Genomic DNA, 15,739 nt, shown 5'->3' on the forward strand with positions numbered 1-15,739 from the left:
TATATACTATCTAATTAGAAGCCACATGGCGATGTTCTATAAGACCTCCAATATATGTTGACTTTCTAGGCCACATGCCTTTGCTTGCAAGGCAAGTTTTCTATGGATGGACCACGTAGTTAGCTTGTTCTTTAAGCTTCCAACATGTGTGGCACATGGCTAACTTGTTGACCAAGTTTCTAGCCTAAAAGTCAACTATAGACTCCTATAAAGTCAAAGTAGCGTCTATGAAGCTTCTAAGAAGCTACTCTAGAAGATATTACACAATTAACCTACTTTTATCTACTTTTACATACTTTTATCTATTCATATAGGTAATTATATGTATGTCCGTGATATTACCCCCCCTTCTAGGGACGAGTTCTACGAGGAGCGGTGATTATATATTGAGAAAATCTAATATGCGGCGAATTGTATTTGCTACATACTCTGATCTTTGTTCTCTTCGAAGATAGTTGATGGGTCCTCTTAGCCATCGATAGTGTCCCATTCCAGGGCGAGAAGACCACCCTGTTATTTGATCACTGTTGAGGCCTTCATAACTTTCTTCAAATAATACATTTGAAACACCATCAGGAGTCGTTCCTATCTCCAATAATATCACCAAACATCGAGAATCTCTTCCAAGGTCGTGATACCAAATGCGTTGTATCTCACCATCTATTCGAGGAAGAACATGTCGTTCTTGAGGGTCTTCATCTCGGTTGCGTCGTCTTGAAGGTTGTGACAATCGCAATGTCTCATCCGGTAAGTCAGCAAACGAAGGTTCTTGAATTGAATTCGCTGGTTGTTGGCTCTCCATCTAATTAGCGTCACAAATGCAAAGAAGTTACAAACAAGGATAGGAAATTGAATGTTATCTTACCTCAATCTTGTCTCTTTTATAAGAGAGGTTTTCATCTTGGTTTTGATGGATGTCGTTGATGAAAAACTTTGACTTTAGCTGATGCATTTGCTAGATTCCTGGATGGCTCCCATGTGCGCTCACTAATATCATATCCGCGCCAATGAACAAGATATTCCAGCTTATTTCGGCGCCGCCTTGAGTCTAATATCTCTTCTACCTCAAATTCTTCATTATTATCTACTTCTATAGGAGGCGGTGGCATTTGTCTTCTTCCTTGTATATCCACTGTCTTATATGGTTCAAGAAGAGACACGTGGAATACAGGATGGATCTTCATTGACTCCGGTAGATATAACCGATATGCAACTGGGTTGATCTGTTCAGAAACAGAAAAGGGGCCAAGCCTACGATAGTCCAATTTGTCACAAGGTCGAGTGGTCTTGATATTGCGACGAAGTAGCCATACCTTATCACCCACGTTGACTTGTGGTTGCTCTTTACGATATACATCTGCATTTATCTTTTGTCGTTCTTGAGCTTTCTTCAACTGCGCCTTCATTATTGCATGTAACTCTGACAACCGATTTGCCATATCTTCTGCTGCAGGATTATCAACTTTTGAAAAATCAAAAGTATCAAGTCGTGGATGATAGCCATAATTGGCAAAGAAAGGTGTTTGTTGCGTGGAGGAATGTACTGTATTATTATAAGCAAACTCTGCCAATGGCAGAAGGATTGTCCAATCATCTTGTTGGTAGTTGATGGTACACCTTAAATACTGTTCCAAGACTTGGTTTACGCGCTCTGTTTGTCCATCAGTTTGAGGATGAAAAGCTGAAGATAGCTTTATGTCCACTTTTAAAATCTTGAAAAGAGTCCTCCAGAATCTCGATACAAATTGAGTTCCCCTATCCGATATGATATCTTTAGGTAATCCATGATAGCGATAGATATTATCAATGAAAAGCTTAGCTGTTTCTTCACCTGTGATAGATTTTGTACATGGCATAAAATGTGCCATCTTGGTGAAACGATCTACTATCACAAATATAGAATCATAAGATCTTGAGTTTGGAAGATCTGTGATGAAATCCATAGAAACAGAAGACCATGGTTGTTCTGGTATAAGTAATGGCTGAAGAAGTCCGTAAGGTCGATGTCGAGGAATTTTTGATCTTGAACAAATATCACATGATTGTACAAAGTCTTTGACTGACTTCCACATTTGTGGCCACCAAAAATCTCTTGATATGAGTTCCAGAGTCTTATTATATCCAAAGTGACCTGCTGCTAGAAAGTCATGACGTGCTTGAAGAACACGCAAACGTGCTTTTCCTTCTGGAACATATAGGCGTCCTTCAAAATATAATAGATTATTCTTGAACTCGAACTTAGAAGAATCATGAGACTTGGAAGAATTATTCTCGATATCATGAACAAGAGGGTCTGAGGACATACTGGACTGGATTTGCTTGAGAAAAGTTGAATCAACAGTCAGTGTTGATTTCACTGCTCGGAGATGAAATTGCTCCGGTTTCAAGAGGACCGTTCTTTGTTGCTCAAAAGCTGTATCTCCTTCTCTTGGTGCAAAATAAGAACGTCTAGACAGGGCATCGGACAAACCTTGTTGTTTTCCTGGCCGATAAGTGATAATGAAGTCGAATCTTGACAAAGACATACTCCAACGAGCTTGACGACGATTCAACACGCGTGCTGACATGAAATACTCGAGGTTCTTGTGATCTGTATACACAGTGACTGGACTAGAAGCACCTTCTAGATAATGACGCCATTCTTGAAAAGAATCCACGATTGCAAGAAGTTCTTTATCGTGGATCTCATAATTGATCTCGGCTGCTGAGAATTTTCTTGAATGAAAAGCTATAGGATGAAGTTTGTCATCTGTTCCCATTTGTGATAAAACTGCACCCAAGGCAAAATCCGATGCGTCTGTTTCCATAAAAAATACCTTGGAAAAGTCAACACGATATAAGACTGGTGCAGAGACAAACGATGTCTTCAAGGCTTCAAATGCTGCTTCCGCTTCTTGATTCCATTGGAATTTATCTTTACTAGTCAAGCGTGTAAGTGGAGCTGCAACTCGTGAGAAGTCTTTGATGAAGATCCGATAGTAATTGGCAAATCCCAAGAAACATTGGACATCTCTTACAGTCTTTGGAATCTTCCAATCCATGATTGTTTGGACTTTCTTAGAATCTATCATAAGACCATCATTTCAAATGATGTGTCCTAAAAAGTCAACTTGAGTAGTGTGAAATACACACTTTTCCATCTTGGCGTATAATCCTGCATCTCTAAGTTTTTGTAATACTTGACGAACATGTATTTCATGTTCTTCAACATTCTTAGAATAAATCAGGATATCGTCTAGGTAGCAGACGACAAAATTGTCTAAGAATTCACGAAATACATCATTCATGAGATGTTGAAAAGCAGCTGGTGCATTCGTGAGTCCAAAAGGCATGACATTGTATTCAAAGTGTCCGTACCTGGTTCGAAACGCAGTCTTCCATTCATCTCCTTCTTTGATCCGTACTAGATTATATGCTCCTCTTAGATCTATTTTTGTATAGATCTTAGCTTGATTTAACTAGTCAAGGAGTCCTGATATCAAAGGTAATGGATACCTGTTCTTGATTGTGATCTTGTTGAGTCCTCGATAGTCAACACACATTCGTAAAGATCCATCTTTTTTCTTTACGAATAAAATTGGAGCTCCTGCTGGAGATTTTGAATGGCGTATGAAATTCTTCGCTAAATTCTCGTCAATATATGTCTTGAGTTCAGCCAACTCATGTTGCGATAAACTGTAAATTGGTCCAAATGGTGGCTGAGTTCCTTGAGATCGATTGAACAATCGTATGGGCGATGCTCAGGAAGAATATCTGCATTCTTTTTCTCAAAAACATCTTGATAATTCTGATATTGACTTGGAATGCGACTTGAAGTCTTTACGCTTTTAGAAATAGGTGCAGTATAAATAGCAAAAGTTGATCCTTCTTTTGCTGCGTGTATAAATGCTTTTGCACCTATAAGTGCGGGTTTTACTATACTAGACTCATGGTTTTTTACTTAATTAATAGAACTATTACTAATGCTCTGAGGAAAATCAAGTTTATGAGAAATCCAATCTATTCGAGGATTATACTTTTCTAACCATGATAAGCCTAAAATTACTGGATTAGAGGGAGATCTAATTATATTAAAAATTATGCAACTACTATGACCATTTATTACTACATCTACAGGAAGTGTTTCGTGAGTTACATCTCCAAAAGACAACGGACGACCATCTATGACTTCTACGTGTACAGGTTTATTTTTTTGTATTAATGATATTCTATGACATCTAGCAAATTCTTCATCTAAAAAACAAGCTGAGGCTCTTGAATCTATCAAGGCAGAGGCTTTGTAATTATTAGGTCCTAAACGCACATCTATTATAAAACAAGGAGATGGTTCTGAGGAGAGGATAGGACCTTCATTAGAAGTTGTACAAGATTCCAGCCGCACGGTCCCTATTGTAGCTGGACGTACTCGTTTTTCGACATACTGTCTTCTTTGACAGCTGTACTCCTCATTTTGTAGTTACGTCGCTTCTTTTGACAATGTTGAGCAGTGTGCTTAGGTTCTCCACAATATAAGCACAATCCTTCTTGTCGACGACGAGACTTTTCTTGCTCAGTAAGAGGTTTGAAACGTACCGCATCAATTTGCATATCCTCTACTTCTGAAGGTATGTGTTGAGGAGACGTCGGTGTTGCCATTGAATTGTAGTAACGTTGAGGCCTACTTGTGCGACTCTTGGATCGAAATTCAAAAAGTCGATTGTCGCACTTCACAACAAAGTCAATTGCTTGACTCAATGTTTGAGGATCAGGTAAATTAAGCATCAATTTCTTTACCTCATATTGTAATCCGTAGAGAAATTGACTCACAAGTGCGGCATCATCCCACTTGATATCAGTTGCAAGTTGTCGAAATTGTGAAGCATATAGTATTACTGATCGATTGCCTTGTCGCAAAATACGGATCTTGTTGGTTGCAACACGAATTGCATCATGTTCTCCAAACATGGATCGAAACTCCGCCAAAAAAGCCTCCAGATTATCCAATATTGGATCTCGTCGTTCAAGAAAAGATGAAAACCATGACAATGCTGAACCTGAAAGAAGTGTACCAATGAATCTAACTTGTGACCCTGGAGTTGGATAGCTCTGGGGTTGAAGTTCAATCACTAGTTGGACCTGATTGATGAATCCTCGAAACTTGGATCTGGTACCATCAAACTTCTCGGGCAAGGCCACTCTCGGTTCTCTAACACTCGAAGGGTGTTCCATTCTGGGAGAAGGGACATGGTTTGGTGCAGATGTTGAAGCAGCCCCAATCATCTCTATATCTTCACTTCCTACCATTCTTGTTACTCCTTGTGGTGGTAAATTGAGTTGATGCATCGCAAGCATTAACTCCCTCAATTGTTCTTGCATCTGTGCCATTGCACTCTTCATTTCAACAAGCTCTGCCATAGTAGCACTTAGAAAAGAGAAGATGTCTAATAACGCTCAAAACAAATAGAAGAGAGGAATTGATAACAAAGAAAATACTAAGAACAATATCAGTTTAAAAGAGGGTAATCCGCAACTTCTAATGCGCTTATGTCTTATCAAGAAAAAGGGGTAATCCACTCTTAATCAAGAAAAGACAAAGCTCTCATATTGTAAGTGTACTCTTGTCAATCTGTCAAGGATAAGAACTCGATGAAAGCTAAAGAGTAAGTGAGACTTTTTTCAAAGAAATAAGACAAAATAGAAATATGTATATTAAGAAAGAAATTAGAATGGCTATTGCCGAAATACAAGAAAACTAGAGACCCTTGAAACTAGACTAGAAGCAAGAAAGGAGTTGACAAGAGTGAAGAGGGCTTCACTCTTGCCTCTATATATACTATCTAACTAGAAGCCACATGGCGATGTTCTATAAGACCTCCAATATATGTTGACTTTCTAGGCCACATGCCTTTGCTTGCAAGGCAAGTTTTCTATGGATGGACCACGTAGTTAGCTTGTTCTTTAAGCTTCCAACATGTGTGGCACATGGCTAACTTGTTGACCAAGTTTCTAGCCTAAAAGTCAACTATAGACTCCTATAAAGTCAAAGCAGCATCTATGAAGCTTCTAAGAAGCTTCTCTAGAAGATATTACACAATTAACCTACTTTTATCTACTTTTATATACTTTTATCTATTCATATAGGTAATTATATGTATGTCCGTGACAATTCCACAGGTTGTGAAATTTTGGCTTCTTAACTGCATATGTTCCTAACTTCCTACTATTAACAACTAATCGAACTAACCATTCATCTAAATCCCAACATTACTACTATTTAACCGATAACGAACCAGAAAAGTCATTTATACATTTTACATAGCCCCACTCCTTACTGTGCAGCGTCCTCGCAAATCACCTTGTACTACGTTTTACAATAACACCACATCATTGGCTTCCTCCAATGTCTGAACCTCTAGTCCGCCTTGGTCCGTTTCATCATTTCCATAAGTGAGATTGGTTTTGACTTCTTGAGCTTCTTCTCCAACTCCCTCTCCTACTTGCTCTCTGTTCAATAAAGCTGTCAAGTCCTCGTTAAGTGCTCCCAATTCCCGAACCTGAGACTCCAAAAGCACAATTTGGGTGTCTCGCTCTTTCAGCTGCTCCTCCACGGCATGCACCTGTTTTTCTAATTTCCGTAAAGATGTACTTGCTGGATTGACCTCTCCTTGCTGCGTGGTAACTGTAATCATTTCTGCCTCCAATTCGGCAATCCTTCTCTTCAATTGCTTGTTCTCCAACTTCGAGCTCTCCGATTGTCTCCAAAAATCGTCCTTCAATTTGGATCTCTCGGCTTCCAATTCCGCCACCCTATTCTTCTCCTCCTGGTATTGGTTCCGCAACTCCATACACTCCTGCTTGGTAAGCTCCATCAGACTCTTTGCCAACTTGTTCTCCTTGGCCCATTCCGCTAGGGTCTCCTTGAATTGGTGCTCTAATCTTGAATATTTGAGAGTGTCCGTTACTGAAGCACGTTGTAAATCCCCAATCTTCTTCTTCTGATCCTCAATGATCTTGTCCTTCTCCTCCAGTACTTGTCTAAGGCTGAATTCATTGTCCATTTTTTCAACGGCAATCTGTAATTGAGTAATTTGTGCTGAGATTAACTCCTTGAGTTCTCTTGCCTGCTGGCCAGCTCCTGATAAACCTACCCGTTGATAATACTCTACCAGTACTCGTGGAGTAATGGCCATATTGGTACTGGGACGACCCAATTCTCTAGATGACGAGCTGACATTGATCCGTTCGCAATTTCTAGCTTGGTTGCACTCTACTATCGCCACTTCCTCGACTTGTTTTGATGGCAATGGCGTTGACTCTACTCTTGTCTCTGTTGCTACAGCGTCTAGTCTCTCCACCATTGAAGGTTGCTTCAGTTGATATCTAATTGCTTCACACACGTAGTTGGAGCATAACATCGTGGTAACCTTCCCTGTTTTTCTTTTCACGTCCAATTCCGCATGGATTTTGGTCGCAACATATGCTGCCCAGTTGAAGACCATCCCCTCCAGCGTCGCAATTACTGAAAACAATAAACTCCTTGCCATATACGTCGAATGTCGGTTCAGCCTTAATCGCTTCTGCACAAACCGCATCCATTCTCTTAGCTCCAGCATAAGTGCATCCGCTGTCTTCCACCCTTGATTTTTCTCGAACGCTTCATTTTCCGACTTAAAGTACTTGCTTGGAACAAAATCAGACTCCAAGTCTCCCGATACCGGTAGCTCACCCATGAGAAGATATAGAACCTTGTTCAACGTCACCTCATCTATACCAATAATTCTCCCATGAACCACATTGGATCCGTCTTCCGGATCATAATTCATCACATATTTTGTTAACAATGCTATATCTATTGGTGGTAGCCTCTGCGAAAACTTCAGAAATCCATACATCTGCGCCGTGCGAAACTCTCTCTATCTCCTTTGCGACCAAAAAATATCCATAGCGACTGGCTCCATGCTGGTCACTATCACATACTTCATTGGTGGCAATGCTCCCTTCGTCTTGACATTACGCTGTCACTCCTCTCTCGTAGCTGTCCTCTTCTTACGCTCAATCACCATCTTCGCTACTCACGATAATCCTCTAAAACTTGTGCTTAGCAACGTGAATCAAGAAATTGCAATGTAAACAATGCCAGCCAAGAGCCCCACTCCTAACTTCTACTCTGGTTGTCCTCCTGATATGACTTAACCTAACAGGCCTATAACAACCTATCCTATTAGTGTCTTCCTGACGGCTCACCTTCACTCAACCCGTCCATAATCTCATCATCACACGCTCTTCCCTTCCTATCACAACTCTTGCGTTGTCACTTCAATACTAAATTGGCTTTCTCTCTCCCTCCCCACCGATATAAAACCCGTCCCGAGTTTATGTAGCATATAGATGTAGCCGATTCTCATTTATACGCGTGGTAAATTTAGCACCCATAAAGTCTTCCAATTGGACTGAGCCATTGGAAAAACCCTAAATGACTCTGTACGGCCCATGCCACCGAATATGAAATTTTCCTGGAAAATTTTGAAAACGACTGTCATAAAGCAGTACCAAATCATTGGGCATAAAAAATTTTGGTTTTAATTTACTATCATAATAACTTTTCCGTCGCCTTTGAGTGGCCTCCTGTCTCAATAGGGCATTGGTTCGAGTTTCATCCAATTGCTCCAATTGTGCAAAACGAACTTGTAACGACTCCGTATCCCCCAATCGTTCCTCTAGTGCAATGCGCAAACTTTGAACTTCGAATTCGATAGGAAATATTACTTCCTGACCATAAACTAATTGAAAGGGTGTGGCATTAGTCGTAACTTTATATGCAGTACGGTATGCCCACAAAGCGACAAACAATTTAGTGTCCCAATCTGTGCCTGCACCAGATATTGTCTTGGTGATAATTGTACATAATATGCCGTTGGTCTTTTCTGTTTGGCCATTTGCTCTGGAATGATACGGTGTCGTCTTGCGGTGTTTAATCTCATATTTAGCAGTCAATACTTCAATTGTACTATTAATGAAATGGGTTCCTCGATCACTGACCAATTCTTTTGGACAGCCAAACCATCTAATAATATTTTCATATAAGAATGTGGCTACATTACTAGCACTATCAGATTTTCTTGCCTTCGCTTCAGCCCATTTGGTAACACAGTCCGTGGCAACCAATATATACCGTTTTTATCCATGGCGAGAGGCAGGTGCAATTGGGCCCACGAAATCAATACCCCATTTTTCAAAAGGTGCCTGTGCCAAAATTGGAACTAACGGCATCGCGGATGTACCCGTAGGACAACCAATTCGCTAGCACGGGTCACAACGACGTACAAACTGGTGAGCATCCACAAATATTGTCGGCCACCAATATCTCGCCTATAAAACTTTGCGTTCTGTGCTGTCGCCTGCAAAATGTCCACCACAACTATCCAAATGACATCCTTCCAATATAGTGCGTGCTTCATTCTGATAAATGCAATGGCGTAAAATTCCGTCTTTCCCTTGTTTATATAAAGTTTCTCCAATCATAGTATAAGGTGCGCTTTTCAAAACCAATCTTCTCTTAAGCTTCTCCGTAAAATGGAAAGGAAAAGTTTGAAAAGTCAAATATTATATCAATTTGCTATATTTCGGCATAATTAGGTCGACAAGAAATAACTTAGCATCAGATAATGCATCAAGAATGGGTTCATTTTCCAATATATTCGACAGTTGCGATAGATGGTCCGCATTGGCATGCAACTTCTCCGACCGTACATTAATAGTAAAATCAAATTTTTGTAAAAGCAATACCCATCTTGCGATGCGGCCACTCAACTGGGGCTTGTTAATCATATATTTTAAAGCGTCATGATCGACGTGGAAGACAAATTTATATCCAAGAAGATAATGCCGAAACTTTTGGACAGAATAAATCATTCCCAAAGCCTCTCACTCAGTTGTAGTGTAATTCCGTTCGGCAGCCACCAACTGACGGCTTGCATAATAAATAGGATGATCGTGGCCCTTGTCATCCTTTTGGCTCAATACCGAACCAATCGCAACATTAGAGGCATCAACATAAACCTCAAAAGATTTTGTCCAACAAGGGGCAACCAATATTGGTGCAAAAACCAATTTTTGTTTTAATGTTTCAAACGCAACTGTACATTCCTTGGTCCAAATTGGTTCGAGAGTGTTCGGTAGTTGCTTTTTCAACAAATTTGTCAATGAAATACAGATAATAGTAAATAGATAAATAAAACGTCGATAATAGCTAACATGCCCAATAAAGGTGTGAACACCTGTCACTGTATCGGGTATTTGGAGTTCTAGTATAATTTTTATTTTATCCGGATCGGTGGCGATACCTGTTTCCGATATGATATGACCCAATAATTTTCCTGAGGATATCCCAAATTTATATTTTTCTGAATTCAAAGAAATTCCAAATTTAGTACATTTATCTAAACACCGGCCCAATTTGTCTAAGTGTTCTTCTCTGGTGCTGAATGTGCAGAAATCATCTAAAAAGATTTCCATTGAAATCCGTAGCTCATCTTGGAATGCTTGCATCATCACCCTCTGAAATGTAGCTGGCGCATTACAAAGTCCAAAAGGCATGACCTTATAAGCAAAAGTTCCCCAATCCGTAGTAAACGTAGTCTTTAATTGATCCTCCTTTGCAATTTGTACCTGATTATATCCGGAAAAACCATCAAGAAACGAATAACATTTGTGGCCTGCTATTGCGTCTAAGATACTATCCGTAAATGGTAAAGAAAAGTAATCCTTCTTTGTAGCAGCATTCAACTTTCGAAAATCTTGGCAAATTCGGACTTTCCCGTTCTTCTTGGGAACCATAACTATCGGTGAAACCCATTCACTATGTGGTACAGGATATATAAATTCCACCTCCAGAAGCTTATCCAATTCCTCCTTTACCATCAACGAATATTTAAGATTCAGCCGATGTTACCTTTGTCGTACTGGTGTAGCTGTGTCCTCCAATTTTATTCGATGCTCACAAACTTCAGTTGGAATACCCTTCAAATCTTTATAAGACCAAGCAAAAGTTGATTTATGTTTTATAAAATAATCTGTCTAAAGCTCTTTAGTTTTACCCGTTATACCATCATAAATTTGAATCAATTTGGGATTATCCTTTGTGCCTAGATTTATTGATTGACACTTTGGTCCATTAAGAGCTTCAGCGGTAATCTTCTGCTCTATTTTGGGATCTTTCATAAACTCCGACAAATTGGAGCTTTCCAATTCAGGATCTATAGCACCAACTTGATTAACATCTCTTCATTGCATCCAGTGTGCAATCATATGATCTAAATCATCAATAACGTCTGGAGGAACAAAATATTCTCCTGGTCCTCCACAATGGTAAATATTCCTATTTTGTACTGCAACTTCCCGTGCCTCAACAGCCTTTGATTTTGAAACAACCAGTTCTTCTTCCATATACTCCTGTTCGCAGTCCGATGAATATTCTGGACTGGTAATTTGAGTTTCTCCGTGATACTGGACAAGATACATTTGGAGCACTATTTTATCCTTACCCTTTCCAATTGTTAGCGTTCCACGACCCCAATCATTCCGAGCTTCAGCTTGATATAGCCACGGTCGACCCAACAAAATTGAATATGACAATACTGTGCTTTACAATCGGAATACAATATAATCAATTGTGTATGTAATTCCCACAACAACTGTATCAATTCTTCATAAAATACCCATAGGTCGGACTTGACTTGAATCTGCCATTCGTAAAACAACCGTAGTTGGCATTAATTGGTCCAATCCCAATTCTTCCATTGTATCCACATTCATGAGGTTAACGCTAGCCTCGCCATCCACTTGTACACCCTGAATTAATACTCCATCAATTGATACATCAATAGTCGACCCGCCTGGATCCGGATTCAAACTTACTTCACGAATTTCTTTTTGACGAGTTCTTTGTCGAATCAAAGAAGAGTTTAAGGTGTTACGGCATTCTGGTGCTACTGCCAATAATTTCTTTATTGTGATTGTTGGTTGAATTGAACCTAAATCCTTCAGAATATCATAGGGTTCCATATTGGTCATGATTCCCAATGTCTTTTTTTTCTTACGGATTTCGGATCCCGGTCCCCGTATATTGGTACTTCCAATATTAGAAATTGGTACTTCTTCGATTTTTGGTTGTAATTGCTCCTTGAAAATTGGATCCTTTAAATGGTGCGACTGTCCACCGTATTGGTGTAATATTGGTACTTGTGAAATTGGTGGACGCACCAATATATTGGTCGAATTGGGTTGTGACGGTGACGCTTCGTCCAATAATGGAGCAGATTTTGGTATTGGTCTGTTGACCGGGGCTGGTATCGATTTCTCCAATATTTGAATTGGTTCTTTACCTTTTTGCTGATTTCTTGTCAATACTGCGTGAATCGCTTCCACCCGATGTATCGGTGATTCATGTGGTTTGTTTGTTTCTTCTATTATTTGCACTGTTGATGTCATGTGCTGGTCCCTACTATTTGGATTAAAAGGCACATTACATTGGTAGTGGTAATGACTAGATTGCTTACAATTTGCGCAAAGAGGTGCGTATTCTTTGACAAATCTTGGGTTGTTGCAATCACTTGCATAATGACCCAATTGGCGGCATCGAAAACAACGAACTAGTTTTCTTCCTGTCCCGTCAGGTAAATTGGGAGTCTCCGTCGAGACATACCTTCCAGGTTGGTTCCATGTTGGTGCAGTAAAGGATCCAGGTTGACTAGTTGTCGCCATTGCTGAATTGGTCTGTTGTATTGGCATCGATGGTTGATTTCCCATTTGATTTTGGCCACCATTCTGCATATTGGTCTCGTAGGGCTGATTTTAGTTAGGATTTTGGAAATTTCCGAAACCACGATTCACTCTATTATTTCTATTTCCATTCCATCCACCCATATTTCCTGTTTGCACTTGATTTACATCCCATACAGTTGGTTGTATGATTGTTTGTTGTCTTGGTAAGTACCAACAATTGGCAGTGTTATGCTTTCCTCCACAATACATACACTGTCCCATCTTCTGATGAGGCGAGGGGCATTCCGTATCAAAGTGTCCTTGCCCTTTACAGTTGTTACACCATACATTAGGTCTCATATTAGAAGGTTTATGCCTTTTCTCTTTATCTTTAGTCATATGCACGGCTAATTCTTTCATTTTCTTCGTTAGATTTAACAATAGAGCTTTGTTAGAATCGTTAATTGTTGCATTCATCTGTACTTCAGATTGTCGATATGCCATCGGAGAAGGATAAGTTGCCACGGGTGGTAACGCCTGCAAAGGAGTGGCATTAACTACTCCTTGAGAATTGGGATTTCCCATACTAAGCGCAATCATTCGTGGGTAGCTCCCTATCATTGTATTAGTTGTTGGAACTTGATTTCCTACACTAGGAATCATTGTGGTTCCTACTATCAATAGTTGATCATAATGGCACTTCTCCCACAACTTTGCACATGCTAAGGAGGCAGCTACCATAACTGGTTGAGACTCCTTAACAAACATCTTCAATTCTGGGGAATGCAACCCATTCACTATTATTGACAATATAAACACGTCTGGCATTTGATTGTTTGGCCATTTACGTAATATATCTACAACTCGGCCATAATACGACTGCATCAATTCTCCCACAAACATTTTACTGTTCAGCAAATTTTCTCGAAGACGATCTTCGAATCCTATTGGTCGAAAATGAGTTAAGAAAGTATTTTTCAATGCTTTCTAATTATGAAATTGTCCCACTGGTTGTCGAATATACCATTCAAACGCTGTATCCTTTAAAGTCGCTGGCAGCCATCGCAGCCAGACATCTTCAGTTCTGCCATTATTGGCTATACACGCTGTCAAAAATTGGGACAGGTGTTGATCGGGATTAGAACCCGGCCATCCATTAAACGTGAGTAATGGAGCCACGCTGGTGGTGCGATCTCCAATTGCTCCCATCTGTACTGCTATTGGCACTGCGGGTGCTTCTTTTGCCATTGGTGCTTGCGCTGGTCTTCTTGCTATATTAATATGAATTCTTCTTTTTGTTCCAATTTGATATTTGTTCACTCTTCTTTCTTGTAAACTATCGCTATTATTCAATTCTTCTGTACTTAAACTTCCTATAATTACTGAACTTGACTCTGATGCTTCGTTACTCACGGTATCCCCTACAAGAGCTCGCGGTAATTTCTCCAATGGTATATAATGGTGTAATATTTTACTTCTTTCAGAACTTGGATATGCTCGAATATTCGTACATGTATGTAGCCACGGCTTTATCCAACTCCATCGACGTTTCTTACGTTGAATCCCTTCTTGTTGTTGTCGTAATAAATTTCTGAAATAAAATCGCTCCTGTCTTTCTTTTACTTGTTGATTCCTTCTGAGATTATCATAGTCGTAATCACCGCTCATACTCCTTCAATCTCATCTTTTGTACCATTAATTCTTTAACATTTCATACTGTTCTCAATCCTCGGCAGCGGTGCCAAAAATGTAATCGTCGTTTGTCTCGGACTCAAAACACCAAGATATTTGATCAGTATAGGTGGGTTCGATCTCAGGGAAAGAATCGTTGTATGAATTGGATATGTTATGTCACAATTGATTATGTATTGATTATCTAAAACTTCCAAAGTTCTCTTCTTCATCTCAATTCAATCCCTTCACAATCTCTACAATCGTTCACTGCCCTGCAGCTACTCAATATCACTGACATTCTTGACATCTACAGGATGCTTAATTTCTTTCCACAGTACTTCAATTCTCAATTCCTTTACTTTTACTCAATCTTCTAGTGCTACTATCACAATGCAATAATCTCTATTATCACAATTATACTTTCTTTTTCCAAATTAATTAATTCGAATTCATAATTTTCAATATCTCAATCACAGTTTCAGCAATCCTTTTCTTAAATCCAATACTAAAGAAAAACACAAAAGCAAAGAAAATAAAAAGGTAGCTCCAAGCTTTACCCTGGCTCACGACTATCACAGTCTGGCCCTTATTCCTTCTTCCTCAACCTCTTTATCCTACCAAAATATGAATCGTCATTCAACAGATTCCACAGGTTGTGAAACTTTGGCTTCTTAACTGCATATGTTCCTAACTTCCTACTATTAACAACTAATCGAACTAACCATTCATCTAAATCCCAATATTACTACTATTTAACCGATAACGAACCAAAAAAGTCATTTATACATTCTACAAATCTATTAGCTATTGATTCTTTATCTTGATAGAGCTGCTAATATAAAAAAATTATAATAAATAATAAAAGATGGAATGCAATCTTTATAGAACATCCTTTCTTTTATAATAAAGACTTGCTTGATTCTTTAACTTGGGTTTAATGCATGTTGTTGATGAAAAAATTTGACTTTCTATGATACATTTGTAAGATTTTTTATTAGCTTCAATGTGCATTTACTAATATTATATCCACATTAATAAATAAGATATTTCAACTTAAATTAGCACAATCTTAAATCTAAGACTTCTTCTACTTCAAATTCTTGATTATAATGCACTTCTATAAGAGACACTAGTATTTGTCTTCTTCTTAGGATATTCATTGTCTTATATGGCTTTAAAAGAGATATGTGAAATATAAGATACAACCTCATAGACTTTGATAGATGTAATTAGTAATAATTGGATTTATTTGTTTACATATAAAAAATAGTCTAAGTCTAGAATAATTATATAATTATTTTATTATTATATGAAGATTAATTAC

The sequence above is a fragment of the Physcomitrium patens genome, chromosome 17, assembly GCF_059467195.1.
Source record: "Physcomitrium patens ecotype Gransden chromosome 17, ASM5946719v1, whole genome shotgun sequence".
Taxonomy (NCBI): Eukaryota; Viridiplantae; Streptophyta; class Bryopsida; order Funariales; family Funariaceae; genus Physcomitrium; species Physcomitrium patens.